Source organism: Marmota marmota, unplaced genomic scaffold (genome assembly GCF_001458135.2).
Source record: "Marmota marmota marmota unplaced genomic scaffold, marMar, whole genome shotgun sequence".
NCBI classification, from domain to species: domain Eukaryota; kingdom Metazoa; phylum Chordata; class Mammalia; order Rodentia; family Sciuridae; genus Marmota; species Marmota marmota.
Window position 1 is genome coordinate 16912183 of NW_026000196.1, and position 12659 is coordinate 16924841.

The 12659-nt window shown below is 32.0% G+C and overlaps 1 protein-coding gene across 14 annotated transcripts in view; it reads left to right on the top strand.

The window, feature by feature from the left end:
- Mef2a (myocyte enhancer factor 2A) overlaps window positions 1-12659 on the top strand; it is a 156319-nt gene that overhangs the window by 25239 nt on the left and 118421 nt on the right. For 5 of the 14 annotated variants that reach the window (XM_048790352.1, XM_048790351.1, XM_048790343.1 and 2 more), the window contains exon 2: window positions 5209-5291. The exons of the other annotated variants lie outside the window; for them this stretch is intronic. The gene's annotated coding sequence lies outside the window, so the exon portion shown is untranslated. The remainder of the gene's footprint in view (window positions 1-5208; window positions 5292-12659) is intronic. 14 annotated transcript variants of the gene reach the window in all.

Genomic DNA, 12659 nt, shown 5'->3' on the forward strand with positions numbered 1-12659 from the left:
ACATTTCAAATTACATTTTTGGCTTGTTTTTTTTTACTTTTTGGGCAGTTATATCCTCTGCAGATTTCAGGAGCACTCTATCTCCTGAGCTCTGTCGTCTTTGTTATTCCGCCCTGCATGTTCCTGTTATATCAGTATCCCTAAATTTTCATCTCTATATCTTCTACTCCAAGAGCCCTCCATATTCTCCCCGGTTTCTGTTCTCTGCACCACCATCCTGATGGTGCATCCCAAGCATTTGTAGGGGACACTTTTTCTTTTCCCAGGTATTACAGTGCTGAGCTATTCATTATTCAATGTTTTAACATTATAATTTTATATGTGGCTCAGTTTTCTAGTTGAGTTCAGTGGGAGAATATGTCTGGTACCAATTAGTACATTATGGCTGGTAGTTAAAATCTTTCTAAGGCATGAGTTAGTTGGGTGTCCATATGAACTGACTCTTATTTGAATAAAAAATACCATTGCTCTTAAGCATGTTCTGATTACAAATGAAATTCATAATTAAGCAAATATATATTATTTTGTGTGTGAATTATGCATGTGTCTTTTTGCTTATTTTTTTTACCCAGTTTTATTTTTGACTTTTGAATTGTTTTAATTTGGACTGACTTTTCTGCATGTTTTCGTATGGAAATTTGTTTTCTTTTGCATTGCATTGTGCCCAGGACAGTGGTGTCCAGTGAGATTTTGATAATTACCAACTATGAGATAGGTTTGAGTGTTTAAAGTACCATAGGCTGATGTGGTCGTTTTACTTAACCTTTCTTACTAATGTGAATAATTGGAAGCCGACTAACTTGTACCACAGTATAAAACATTTAACTATTTTTGCAATAATAATGCATTCAGAGGTCTCATTTCTTTCATAGTATCTTCTATTTAAACACATTTTAAGTGACTTTTTGTTTAAGGTAGGGAAAAATGTGTTTTTCTTGCTCTTATTACCTTATTACATTATTATTACTATTATTATTATTATTATTATTATTATTATTATTATTATTACCTCATTACTCACCACACAGTACTTAAACTCTGGTCACCAAAATGTTTGTGAGAATTTTTTCCCCCCACACACTGTGCAAATCTCCAGTGGAAACCATGTGCTGTCCTTTACTTTCTTTTTTTTTTTTTTTTAATATTTTAGTTGTAGTTTGACACAATACCTTTATTTATTTATTAATTTTTATGTGGTGCTGAGGATCGAACCCAGGGCCTTGCATGTGCTAGGTGAACGCTCCACTGCTGAGCCACAACCACGACCCTAGTTTAATTCTTATACTATCTCGAGAGGGCATCAGCACCACAGTTTGTGGGCTCAGTCCCATAAGACTTCTGATACTAATTGCAAGTCCCAGGTTGTAATCTGTACTTCTGACCAACTGATTATAAATCAGAGGTTCCCACAACCCTCTCTCTGGGTTTAATTAATTTGCTAGAACAGCTCGCAGAAGGCAGGGAAACACATGTTTACTCATTTATCATAAAGATTGAATACTCCTTATCTGTTAAGCATGGAACCAAGATTGTTTCAAATTTTAGATTTTTTTTTTCAAATTTTGGAATATTTGTATTTACATAATGAGATCTTAGGAATGGAATCCAAGTCTAAGTTCAGAATTCATTTTTGTTTCATGTACACCTCATACACATAGCCTGAAGGTGATTTTATCCAGTATTTTTGTGTGTGCTTGTGTTTTGATTTTCATCCATCACAAGAGATGAGGTATGGAATTTTCTACTTGTGGGGTAATGGCTGGTTCTAAAAATGTTTCTGATTTTGGATTTTCGAATTAGGGATGCTCAGCCTATAAAGGATGTTGTTAAGGATTTTACAAAGGATACAGATTAACAGCCAGATAGAAGAGATGCATAGGGCAATGAATGTGGGAAGGAGTTTAGCACTTTGTTCTGAAATGCTACCTGTGGGGCATCCCCATGTGTTTATTATGTCCTCCAAATCTTTTCCTTTTGGTTTTTAAGGGTGCCTCCATTACCATAATTGACGAGATCTTTGGCCATAGTGATCAACTTAACCTCTAGCACTTCTTCCTAGCCCAGAGAGTTTGCAGCTGAAAGTCCAAACCTTAGTCTTTCTTGTGACCAGTGCATATCATGAAGCTATCTAGGAACCCTAGTCAAAATAATTTCAGTAGCATACAAAAGACATGATTATTACTCCAGAGATTCCAAGGGATTTATGGATCCTGTACCAGAAACCAGGGGCAGAGACCACATACATATATTTCTTGTGTATCACAATATCCCACTTATCCATGATATTGTCTTTGTTTTTAGTCCTGGTAATTGTCTCATAGAAACAAAATATATTTTAAAAGGTATTGAGAAATTTGCAGTATTTATAAATATTTTTGTTGATAGCAGTTACCTATTTGTCATGGTATCTGTCATCTATAATTTTTGATGTGCAGTATGTATCTGAAGCTACTAAAATTGGTTTTCTGAGACAGATTTGTTTGGCTATTTTTTAAATTTATTGCTGTAGTAGGTATTCATTTTTACTTGTTTGGTTTATTCAACAAAAGTATTAACTGAATTGTGATTATGTATCAGTTAATGCCTAAATTTTAACCTTAGCTTTGCCACTTCACTAGTTGAGTGACTTGCAAAGTCATTTCATTATTTCAGTTTCTGTTTGAAGATAATAATGCAACAGTAGATTTGGTTTTGGACTTATATCAGTTAATATATGTAAAACAATTAGTATACTGATTTATCATAACATAATACCTACATATTACTGATGCTTTTGCAGTTGTTATTGCATTAGGCCTTCCCTGGATACTTTTTCTGTAATTTTAATTTCCTTCCTCTGTCAGTTCTTCCTTTCCTGCTTTTTTTATTTTTATTTTTTGATATTTATTAAGAACTATATGTGTGTGTGTGTGTGTGTGTGTGTATTCGTATTCTATATTTGTCATTTACCTTGTATTACAGTGCTCCCCCACTAGAGTGTAAACTTCATGAGGTCAGCTATAGGGGTAGGAATGTCTTCCTAGCAACTAGAAAAATGCCTGGAGGGGCTGAGGATGTGGCTCAAGCGGTAGTGCCCTTGCCTGGTATGCGCGGGCACTGGGTTTGATCCTCAGCACCACATTAAAAAAATAAAATGAAGATGTTATGTCCACCGAAAACTAAAAAATAAATATTAAAAAATTCTTTCTTTCTCTCTCTCTTAAAAAAAATAGCCTGGAATCTGTTAGATTATCAGTAAATATAGTCTGAATGAATTACAGTGAAATGTGTACTACATATTAAGGATATAAAAATGAACAAAATACAAAGTTACCTTTTTTAATAAAAAGCATATATAGTATAATAGAGAAAGCTCACACTTGCAAAACTAACTGTAAAAATTTTGCCCCCCGGAAGTGATGATGACAGTAAATGTTTCCTGGGGTTGGCTTCATAGAAGATGCCATTAAACTGGACCTTTGACCCATTTTAGAGATAAAGGGGAAGTTAGTTTCCAGGTAGAGATAAAAATTTAAAGTCTGGCTTCTAGTCCAGGTTAAGGACAGTTTAGATTAATGGATAGTAGAGGGTGAGAAGGGATAGCAACTAGAAGCCTCTTGCTTTTGGATAGACAGAAGCAATGATATTTTTCAGTTATATGAAATTTTATGATAATTGGCTACAGCATTAATATTTTAGTTTGGTGTTAGTTTTTGAAAGTGGCAGTGTGTTTCATTATTATAAAAGAACCTTTAAAACTTGATTTTTAATGTTTTCCTTTTAGAAACTATTGGAGAACTTTATATGAAGCACAAATAATCAATAACAGTACATTTATTAAATAAGGAAAAAATTTTGATGTAAGAATGTGTACCATAATGTTTCAACATTAAATTTGCATTAATAATAGAAGAAATTACTAAACTTTAATTTCCATGGTGACATTCAAAGCTGGTTACAAAGCTCATAGATATTAAAATAATAATTTAACTTTATAGATTGAGAACTCATGAATAGTAGTATCACCTTGATACTATTGGACTTGAAATTATTGGACTTAGTTAATAACTTGCATTATTAACTAACTTAGTTAAGTTAGTTAATAATGCAACTAAGTTTGAGGAATTTTTCATTTTCTGCATTTCAGTATAACATTGGCTCTTTGAAGCGAGCTCCTTTTACCTTGGGAAAAATAAAAGGGAGACTTATTTTGGTACCTTTTAAATTTTGAGTTTTTATTACTTAATTTGTTAATATAAAAAGAATACTTGGCAATTTTTCCCCTCTGGAGGACATGTTGCTTTTCAAATAAAAACAAAATTGAAGTATTGTAATAGTTAAGACTGTTGAAACATTTTTAATACTGGTGTTTCTGTGCAGAAATTATCCATTTTCATTTGATAAAGCAGATTTACTTGAGGTTGCTTGAATTATCCAATCATGTAATTCTTCATTATTGCATTAGCATCATAATAATGATCCTGGTCAACCAGGGTGAAAAGAAAAGGTATTTTCTACCATTGTTTTCTTTTCTACCCAAATGCCTTGCTACTCTCTCCAAGTAAGAATGTAGCAGGACTGGGTTATTCTTTATGCATCTTGCTTCACAACTGTTACTTTATTGAGCATTGAACTGAGTTATTGAGAGAGCAGTTTTCTACTTTTGTCACTTTTTTGTTTATTATTTTAAATTCATTTTGCCCTTTGAAAGATAGGTAGTCAAAAGTAAAAGTATACACTTTGTGCTAGAATCGGAGACATTTACGGTGATACAAATCACTGATTTAGTGATAGTTTTCTAAATGTTATGTAACACAGTGAACATTTTTAACTAAAACTAGTTTAAAATTTTTATCACAACTGATAAGTGCAGTAGGCTGTACACACACTGTATAGATAATAAAAGCCTATCATATGATCTGATGGATAGGAGAATGGGAACTAAGGAGCTAATTTTTGAATATTGCAATACAGATAATATTACTAAACATTTGAGTATTACTTCCTTAAAAATGGATTAGTGACATTAGAAGCACTCATTTGGCTAGCATTGTATTGTAATAGCCAAATAAAACAAATGATTTTAACTAATTTAATTTTCTGTCATTCAGCATGGATTTGTGTAACTATCTGCCTGGAGTGGTGTTGTGTGCTAGAATTTTATCATAATGAAACATATATTTAATTATTTTTTAGAGTCAAGAGTAATAATCCATATTTTTTTTTAAGGAATTGCATTTTGTGAAAAAGGAACAAAGAATTTTCTGCAAGGATCATATTTAAGAAGAACATTTGTTGACACTTCATTTCTAGTAAGACAGTTTTCCTTTTTCTATGTTATGAAATAAACACAATGGAAACTTTAAAAAAAATCAGGCTGTTTTTGTGAGGTTGGATGGATGTCATTTTAGAGGTTATTTTGGGGATTAATGTAGATCAATTAAGGAAGTTGGTAAAGTCCAGTGGAAACGTATAATCTCAACTTTGCATAATGGCAGTTTCTTGTTTGCTTTGTCTGACACAACTAATCCCAAACTGTATTTTTAAAAAATCTTTTATGCTTCTATATTCTATATTAATCTTTATTTTAAAAAAACAGGAAGAAAATCTGAAGTAGGTCATCCATATTTACTCTGACAATAAATAGGAGGAAGGGAGGGTTAGAGCATGTGAGTTATATAATCTAAGGAAAGATTTTCAAGTGAAAGATGGAAGTGGACAACACAACCTTATCTCAGAAGTGGTGGGAGGAAGGGTTGAAAACAAGTTTTAGGGACTCTTTTGAAAATGTGGACATTTTATATAATTTTGAATTTGTTGCCTTAAATCCTGACCCATATTGCTCTGGAGTAGGTTATTTTGATTAAAAAGACTATGTTGACCTAGGTAAATGTTCACAGTATGTCCATAAGATGGGTACTTTTCCAGAATTTTCTGAGTGAAACTTCATCTGAATTCTGCCTTTTATTTAAAAAGGAAAAGAAATGAATTATATTACTACTAGATTATTTTAAAACAGGTAATTTTGAAATATGTTAGGGGGATATTCTTCAGTGTGTTAAGATATGTTAATATTTACATTTTAAATATTAGATAACATTGATTGAACGTATGATATTTCAGTAAAAAATTTGGGACAGGTATCAGACTTTTTGTTTTTCATTTCAAGAAGCTTTTGCTATTTAATGATCTGTGTATATATATATATATACACATATATAGACATACTGTATATACACACACATATATGTATTCATACATGCCATGTCTGCATGTATAAATATGAATGACTATATATACAGTCAAATACAGATGTGTATGAGGTCGTACATATATTTAAAAATTGAATCATATATACTAAATGTGTAGATAATCCTATATGTATGCAAATATCAAACTAAGATTACATGGACATTATAGTAATGTTCCATTTGCTAGGATACAATAGCCTCTGTAGAGAAAATTTAGCCAATCCCCATGTTTCTAGTTCCAACAGTTGATTCTTTAGCCTTGCTTCAATATTTTTCCATTTTCCCATAGGGCCTTTCTCTGGCCTCCAGTTATAGTGAATGAAATATAAAGGACAAAGACCCAACTAGACGTTAATTAACATCTGAGGCTAACTTTTACTTCGATAATGTAGAAATCTTGTTCCTGATTCAGCCAAGCCAAATATGCTCCATAATTTTCAACTTCTGACATTTCACTCTTGATTTATCTTCTTCCTGGAATGCCTTCCACATCCATTTTTCTTGTGTTAAAATTCTACCTGTTTTTCAAACTCTTTCTCAAGTGACACCTCTACACAGTTGCCTTTTCTGTCTTAATCCTGTGGCTTCTTTTTGCATCTCTTTTATAAAGGTTGTCATAGTTGGAGGTGTCCATGGTTTCTCAGTTTGCTTTACCTTCTTTTCTACAACCTTGGTAAGAGCACCTCGGTTGCTACAGCATCATCAGCTTAACTGAGGGGAGAACACAGCCACCATATTCCAGGGATGGATTTTTTTTATGTGCAATTATTACTTGTTGTGTTGAGTCTTTAGTGAAAAAATGAGATTAGGAAAAATAATTACCAAGGAGAGAGAGAGAAAGAATTTCAAGATCCAGGTGAGATGAGACCTGCCTGAAGATGGTACCAGAGGCAGTACATGATTTTTTTTTTTTTTTAATTTTGGTATATAAAAAAGTGGAAACAGCAGACGGGGTGACTAGCAGGAAATAGATGAACAGGGGCTTCCCAGCTTCTGAAAAACCAGAAAGGAGAAAGAGATCATCATTTGAAATACCAATTTAACAAGCACTTATGACAGTGCTTATTCTTCATGGCAGACTTTCTGTGGCTCTGTGTGTTTTACTTGAAATATTAAGTACTTGTTTAGGAGCTGCTCAAGTATTTCTTGGATGGAAAATGCTTATTTCTTTGAAAGAAATTCATGTTGACTAGAGAGCTGCAGATTAGGGAAGTTCCCTATAATTCTTTCCCAATTTGGAGTAGAAATTGGAGGTTTGTCACAGGGATTGGATAATCTTTGTTTTCTTTCCTTCCGTTGTATCTATTATATTTAGATCTGTTGGACTATTACTTTGGGCTGTTATGTTTAGGTTTATAATCCATTTTTTAGTTGCTTTTTGAATATAGTGTAAGGTAAAGATTGACTTTACTTTTTTGAATATGGGTATCAGACAGTTCCAGCACCTTTCTTTAAAAGACCATATTTTCCTGTTTAATTACTTTGCCACCTTTTTGAAATCAGTTGACCATTATATGTGGATCTATTTCTGGACTCTGTTCTTCTAGTAGAACATAAGGATGTTCTCTTTATGACAACCCTATACTTTCTTGCTCACTGCAGCTTTATAGTAAATGTTATTTATTTATTTATTGGTTTTATAGTAAATCTTAAAATTAGGTAATGTAAATCATCCATCTTTATTCTTCAATTTCAAAGTTGTTTTGTCTGTTATTCTTACAATTTTCTCCTATGTAATTATAAAATTAATTAGCTTGTCAATTTCTACAAAAAAGCCTAATAGGATTTTGATTATGAATGCTTTTATTCCCTAGGAATTAATGTGGGGAGAATTGACTTAAGGATATTAAATCTTCCATTGAAGAACTTGGTATTTCTTTCAGTTGAGTCTTCTTTACTTTTTCTCATCAGTATTCTTGAAAAGGTTTACATTGAAAAGGTCTTAACACCTGTTTTTTTAAAACTCATCTCTAATTTGTTTTATATTTTATTATTATAAATGATAATTTTAAAATATTGGTTTCTGAGCATTTTTTTGCTAGTATACAGAAAGATAATTGGTTCTTGTTTAGAACTTTGTAATTTCTGATTCTGCTAAATCATTATTAATGCTAGTGGCCTTTTTGTAGATTCCTTCAGATATTCTGTGTAGTTCTTCTCTACTATAAATAAAGACTACTTCACTTCCTCCTTTTTAATTTATGTCCCTTTTTGTTCTTTTGCTTGCTTTATTATACTGGCTAGTATTCTCAGTGCAGTTTTGAATAGAAGTAGTAAAAGGTCATATGCTTCTCTTAGTCCTTGTCTTATGTGGAAAACTTCATTTTTCTAAAAATCAGCTTTTGCTGAGTTCTTTTTCCTTTTTTTGTGAACAGGTGTTGGATTTTTAAAAAATGTTTGTTCTGCATCTATTGAGAGCATCATATGTTTTATTTAGTTGTCTGTTAATGTGGTCCATTACATTGATTGATTGATTTGGGAATATTGAGCCAACTAATCATTTCTGAGAGAATTACTACTTGGTCGTGATGTCTTACCTTCTAGGTTCATTTGCTAAAATTTGGTTAACTTTTTTTTTCATTTGTGTTTATAGAAAATATTGGCATTAGTTTGTAGTTTTTTGTATTGTTTGTGTATAGTTTTTATATTGGCATTGTTGATCTTATAAAAGTGATTTGGAAGGACTTCTCTTTTTTTGGAACTATTCTCATGAAACTATTTCTTCTTTAAGTATTTGGTAGAATTCACCATTGAAGACCTCTGGTCCTGGAGTTTATTTGTTGAGAAGTTTTAAATTATGTGTTCATTTCCTTAATTGATAGAGGACTATTCATATATATATTATTTCTTCTTGAATAAGCTTTTGTTGTTTATGTCTTTCAAGGAAGGAATTTGCCCATTTTATGTCAGTTGTTTAAATTGACATAAAATTGTATATTATAATTCCTGGTCTTTTAATGTTTAAAAGATCTGTGCTTATAGCCCCTCTTTTTTTTTTTTTCCTGAAATTTAGGAGCAAATAAATGCTTTTTCTAAAGGAGCACTTAGTTTTGGATTGTCCTTTGTCTGCATTCTATTTGGTTTATGTTCATTTACATCGAGTTAAAAGAGTTTTAAAATTTCCAATGTGAACTTTTTATTTGACTTATTTAATTTCCAAATATTTGCTTTATGTTTTAGATATATTTCTTTTATAGGTTTCTTTTAATTCTGTTGTGGCCCAGGAACATATTTTGTATGATGTAAATTCTTGTGAACTTCTTGAAATTTATTTTAGAAGGCATAGAAAAACATGGTTGGTTTTAGAGAATGTTTTATATGCACTTAAGATAAATGTATTGAATGGCAGTTTCTAAAAATTTAGGTCAAATTGATAGTACTCTTTTAAGACTTCTCCATGTCTTTTGATTTTCTAGTTGTTCTCAATAATTGCTAAGAAGTGTTGAAGTCTTCAGCATTAATTAAGGATATATCTATTTTCTTTCTTTTCTTTCTTCATATATTTTGAAGTTCCATTATTAGGTGCTTGCATATTTAGTGCTTTTATGTTTTAATTCATTGGGTCCTCTATCATGAAATGCCTTTTTTTAAATCTCTAGTATGTTGTGAAATAGTTTCTGAAATAATTTACATAATTAACAGAAAATCTGATAATTTTTGTTATATAAATGTAAGTTTTCTATTTTCTTTGGTTGTTCTTAATACTTTTTATATTATTGGGTTTTACTCATTTAATTATGATGTACCTTGAATGGTTTTCTTTGAAATAATCCTGCTTAGATTTTTTTTGTGTCAGTTTTTTAAACTAAACTTGGAAATATGGTGGCTACTTTTTCTTAAATGTTCCACTTATTCTTGATTTTTGTTTTATTTTCCCTATATTTTCAGGTGTTAATACATTTCATGTTGTCATTTTTGGCACTGACATTCTACCCTCTCTGCCTCTCTTTTTTTTCTCTCTATGCTTTATTTGAATTGTTAATAATATTATCATGTCTCCAAGATTACTTTTTTTTTTCTGCAATGTATTATCTGTTTAAATCCCATCCGTGGTGTTTTTAAACAATTATTACAGAAAATCATTTTTCTTCTTTGTAGGTTTTATTTCTTTCGTTTCCTCTGATGTTCTTATTTTCTTTTACCTTCTTAATCATACTAAATTTCTTCATAATTGTTGTTTTAATGGCTTTGTATTAATTCCACTAAATTTTTGTTATTTCTGCATCTTATAATGATTGGCTTGTTGTGGGTCACATTTTCTTGCTTCTTTTGATTTCCTGTCTCTTTTGTTTGGATGCTGGATATTGTAGTTTCACATTGTGAAGGATTTGTGTATGTATGGAGGTGGTGTGTTTATTATAGTGTTGGACTTTTGCTTTTGTACAAATATATTGTATCAGGTGAATTGTTTTGAGGTATTTTTGTTTAAGCATCAACAATAATTAATTCCATGAGATAGTGTCACAAGGATGAACAAAAGGAAAAAGGCGTGGAAAAAGGGTCCATGGAGAAACGAATACTTGTTATGACAAAAATTATGCTTTAGAATATTGGGGGAAGAATTATTCAATAAATGAAACAAAAAAATTTGATTACCTATTATGAAAATATATGATTTATGTTCCATACCATATGCAAAAAATCAATGAAAGATTGGTTTGTTCATTTCAACACAAAAGACAAAACTATAGAATTGTTAAAAGCTAATATATGAGAACATGTTCATGATCTTTGCACAAAAATTGTTTTTAAATTTTTTTATTTGTTCCTTTTAGTTATACTTGACAGCAAAGTCAATTTTGACATTTATACAAACATGCAATATATCTTATTCTAATTAGGATCTCAGTCTTGTGGATGTACATGATGTAGAGATTCTCTGTAGTGTATTTGTATATGTACATAGGAAAGTTATGTGCAATTCATTCTTCTTTATTATTCCTGTCTCCCTTCCCTTCCTTTCCCTTTGTCTAATCCACTGAACATCTACTCTCCCCCCACTACCCCCACTGTGTGTTAGCATTCATATATCAGAAATTCAACCTTTGGTTTGTTTGGGATTGGCTTATTTCACTTAGCACGATAGTCTCCAGATCCATCTATTTACCTGCAAATGCCACAATTTCATTCTTCTTTATGGCTGAGTAATATTCCACTGTGTATACTTGCCACATTTTCTTTATCCATTCGTCTGTTGAAGGGCCCCTAGGTTGGTTCCATAGTTTATAGCTACTGAGAATTGAGCTAGATAAGCACTGATGTTGCTGTGTCACTATAGTATGATGATTTTAAGTCCTCTGTGTATAAACTGAGGACTGGGATAACTGGCTCAAATGGTGGTTTCATTCCAGGTTTTCCTAGGAATCTCCATACCGCTTTCCATAATGGTTGTACCAATTTGCAGTCCCACCTGCAATATATGAGGGTTCCCTTTTCCCACACACCCTCCTCAACATTTATTGTTACCTGTATCCTTGATTGTTGCCATTCTGACTGCAGTGGCTTGAAATCTAAGTGTAGCTTAATTTATATTTCTCTAGTTGCTAGAGATGTTGAACATTTTTTCATACCTTGCTGACCGTTTGTATTTCTTCTTATGAGATGTGTCTGTTTAGTTCTTTAGCTCATTTATTGATTAGGCTTTTTTATTTTTATTTTTTGGTGTTAAGCTTTCTAAGTTCTTTGTATATTCTGGAAATTAACACTTTATGGTGTGGGTGGCAGATTTCCTTCCTGTTCTGTAGGCTATCTCTTCATACCCTTGATTGTTTCCTTAAGCAAGATATCTTAAGAAATCAAATTGATAATATTAAAATTTCTTAAATTTGACTGCCTTAAAATAAATAAATTTTGTTCTTGCAAAGTCATCATTAAGAATAAGGAGGCAGGGCTGGCGCTGTAGCTTAGTGGCAGAGTATTTGTCTGGCATGTATGAGGCACTGGTTCGATCCTTAGCACCACATTAAAAATAATAATAATAAAATAAAGACATTCTGTGTCTACAACTATAAAAAATAAAAAAAATAGGAAGCAAACTATCGTAAAGATATTTTTATTTAATGGACAAGAAGAAAGTATCAGAAGACTCAGAGAACTTCTGCAAATCAATGTGACAAAAACAAATAAGTAGAAAAATGAGCAAGAGACATGAAAAAAGGTGCGTGATTGTTAGGGTCTGTAAACAAGTCAGGATGGCGCCTGGCATTTTGCCAGGGGGAGTGGTTTGTGAAGTAACGCCAAAGAGCCATTAAGTGTGGAGATTCCTTATTGGTTGACTGCTGTATCTAGTTTATGTTAATTAAGATAAGCTGTGTGGAATGTATATACAGCCCTCCTGTCCTACAATAAACGACTCCCACTCCTGCTGTATCAATGTACACAAGTTGCTCGTCACCCCCCGGTTATTTTGCTGCAGCCGGACTGCGGCAA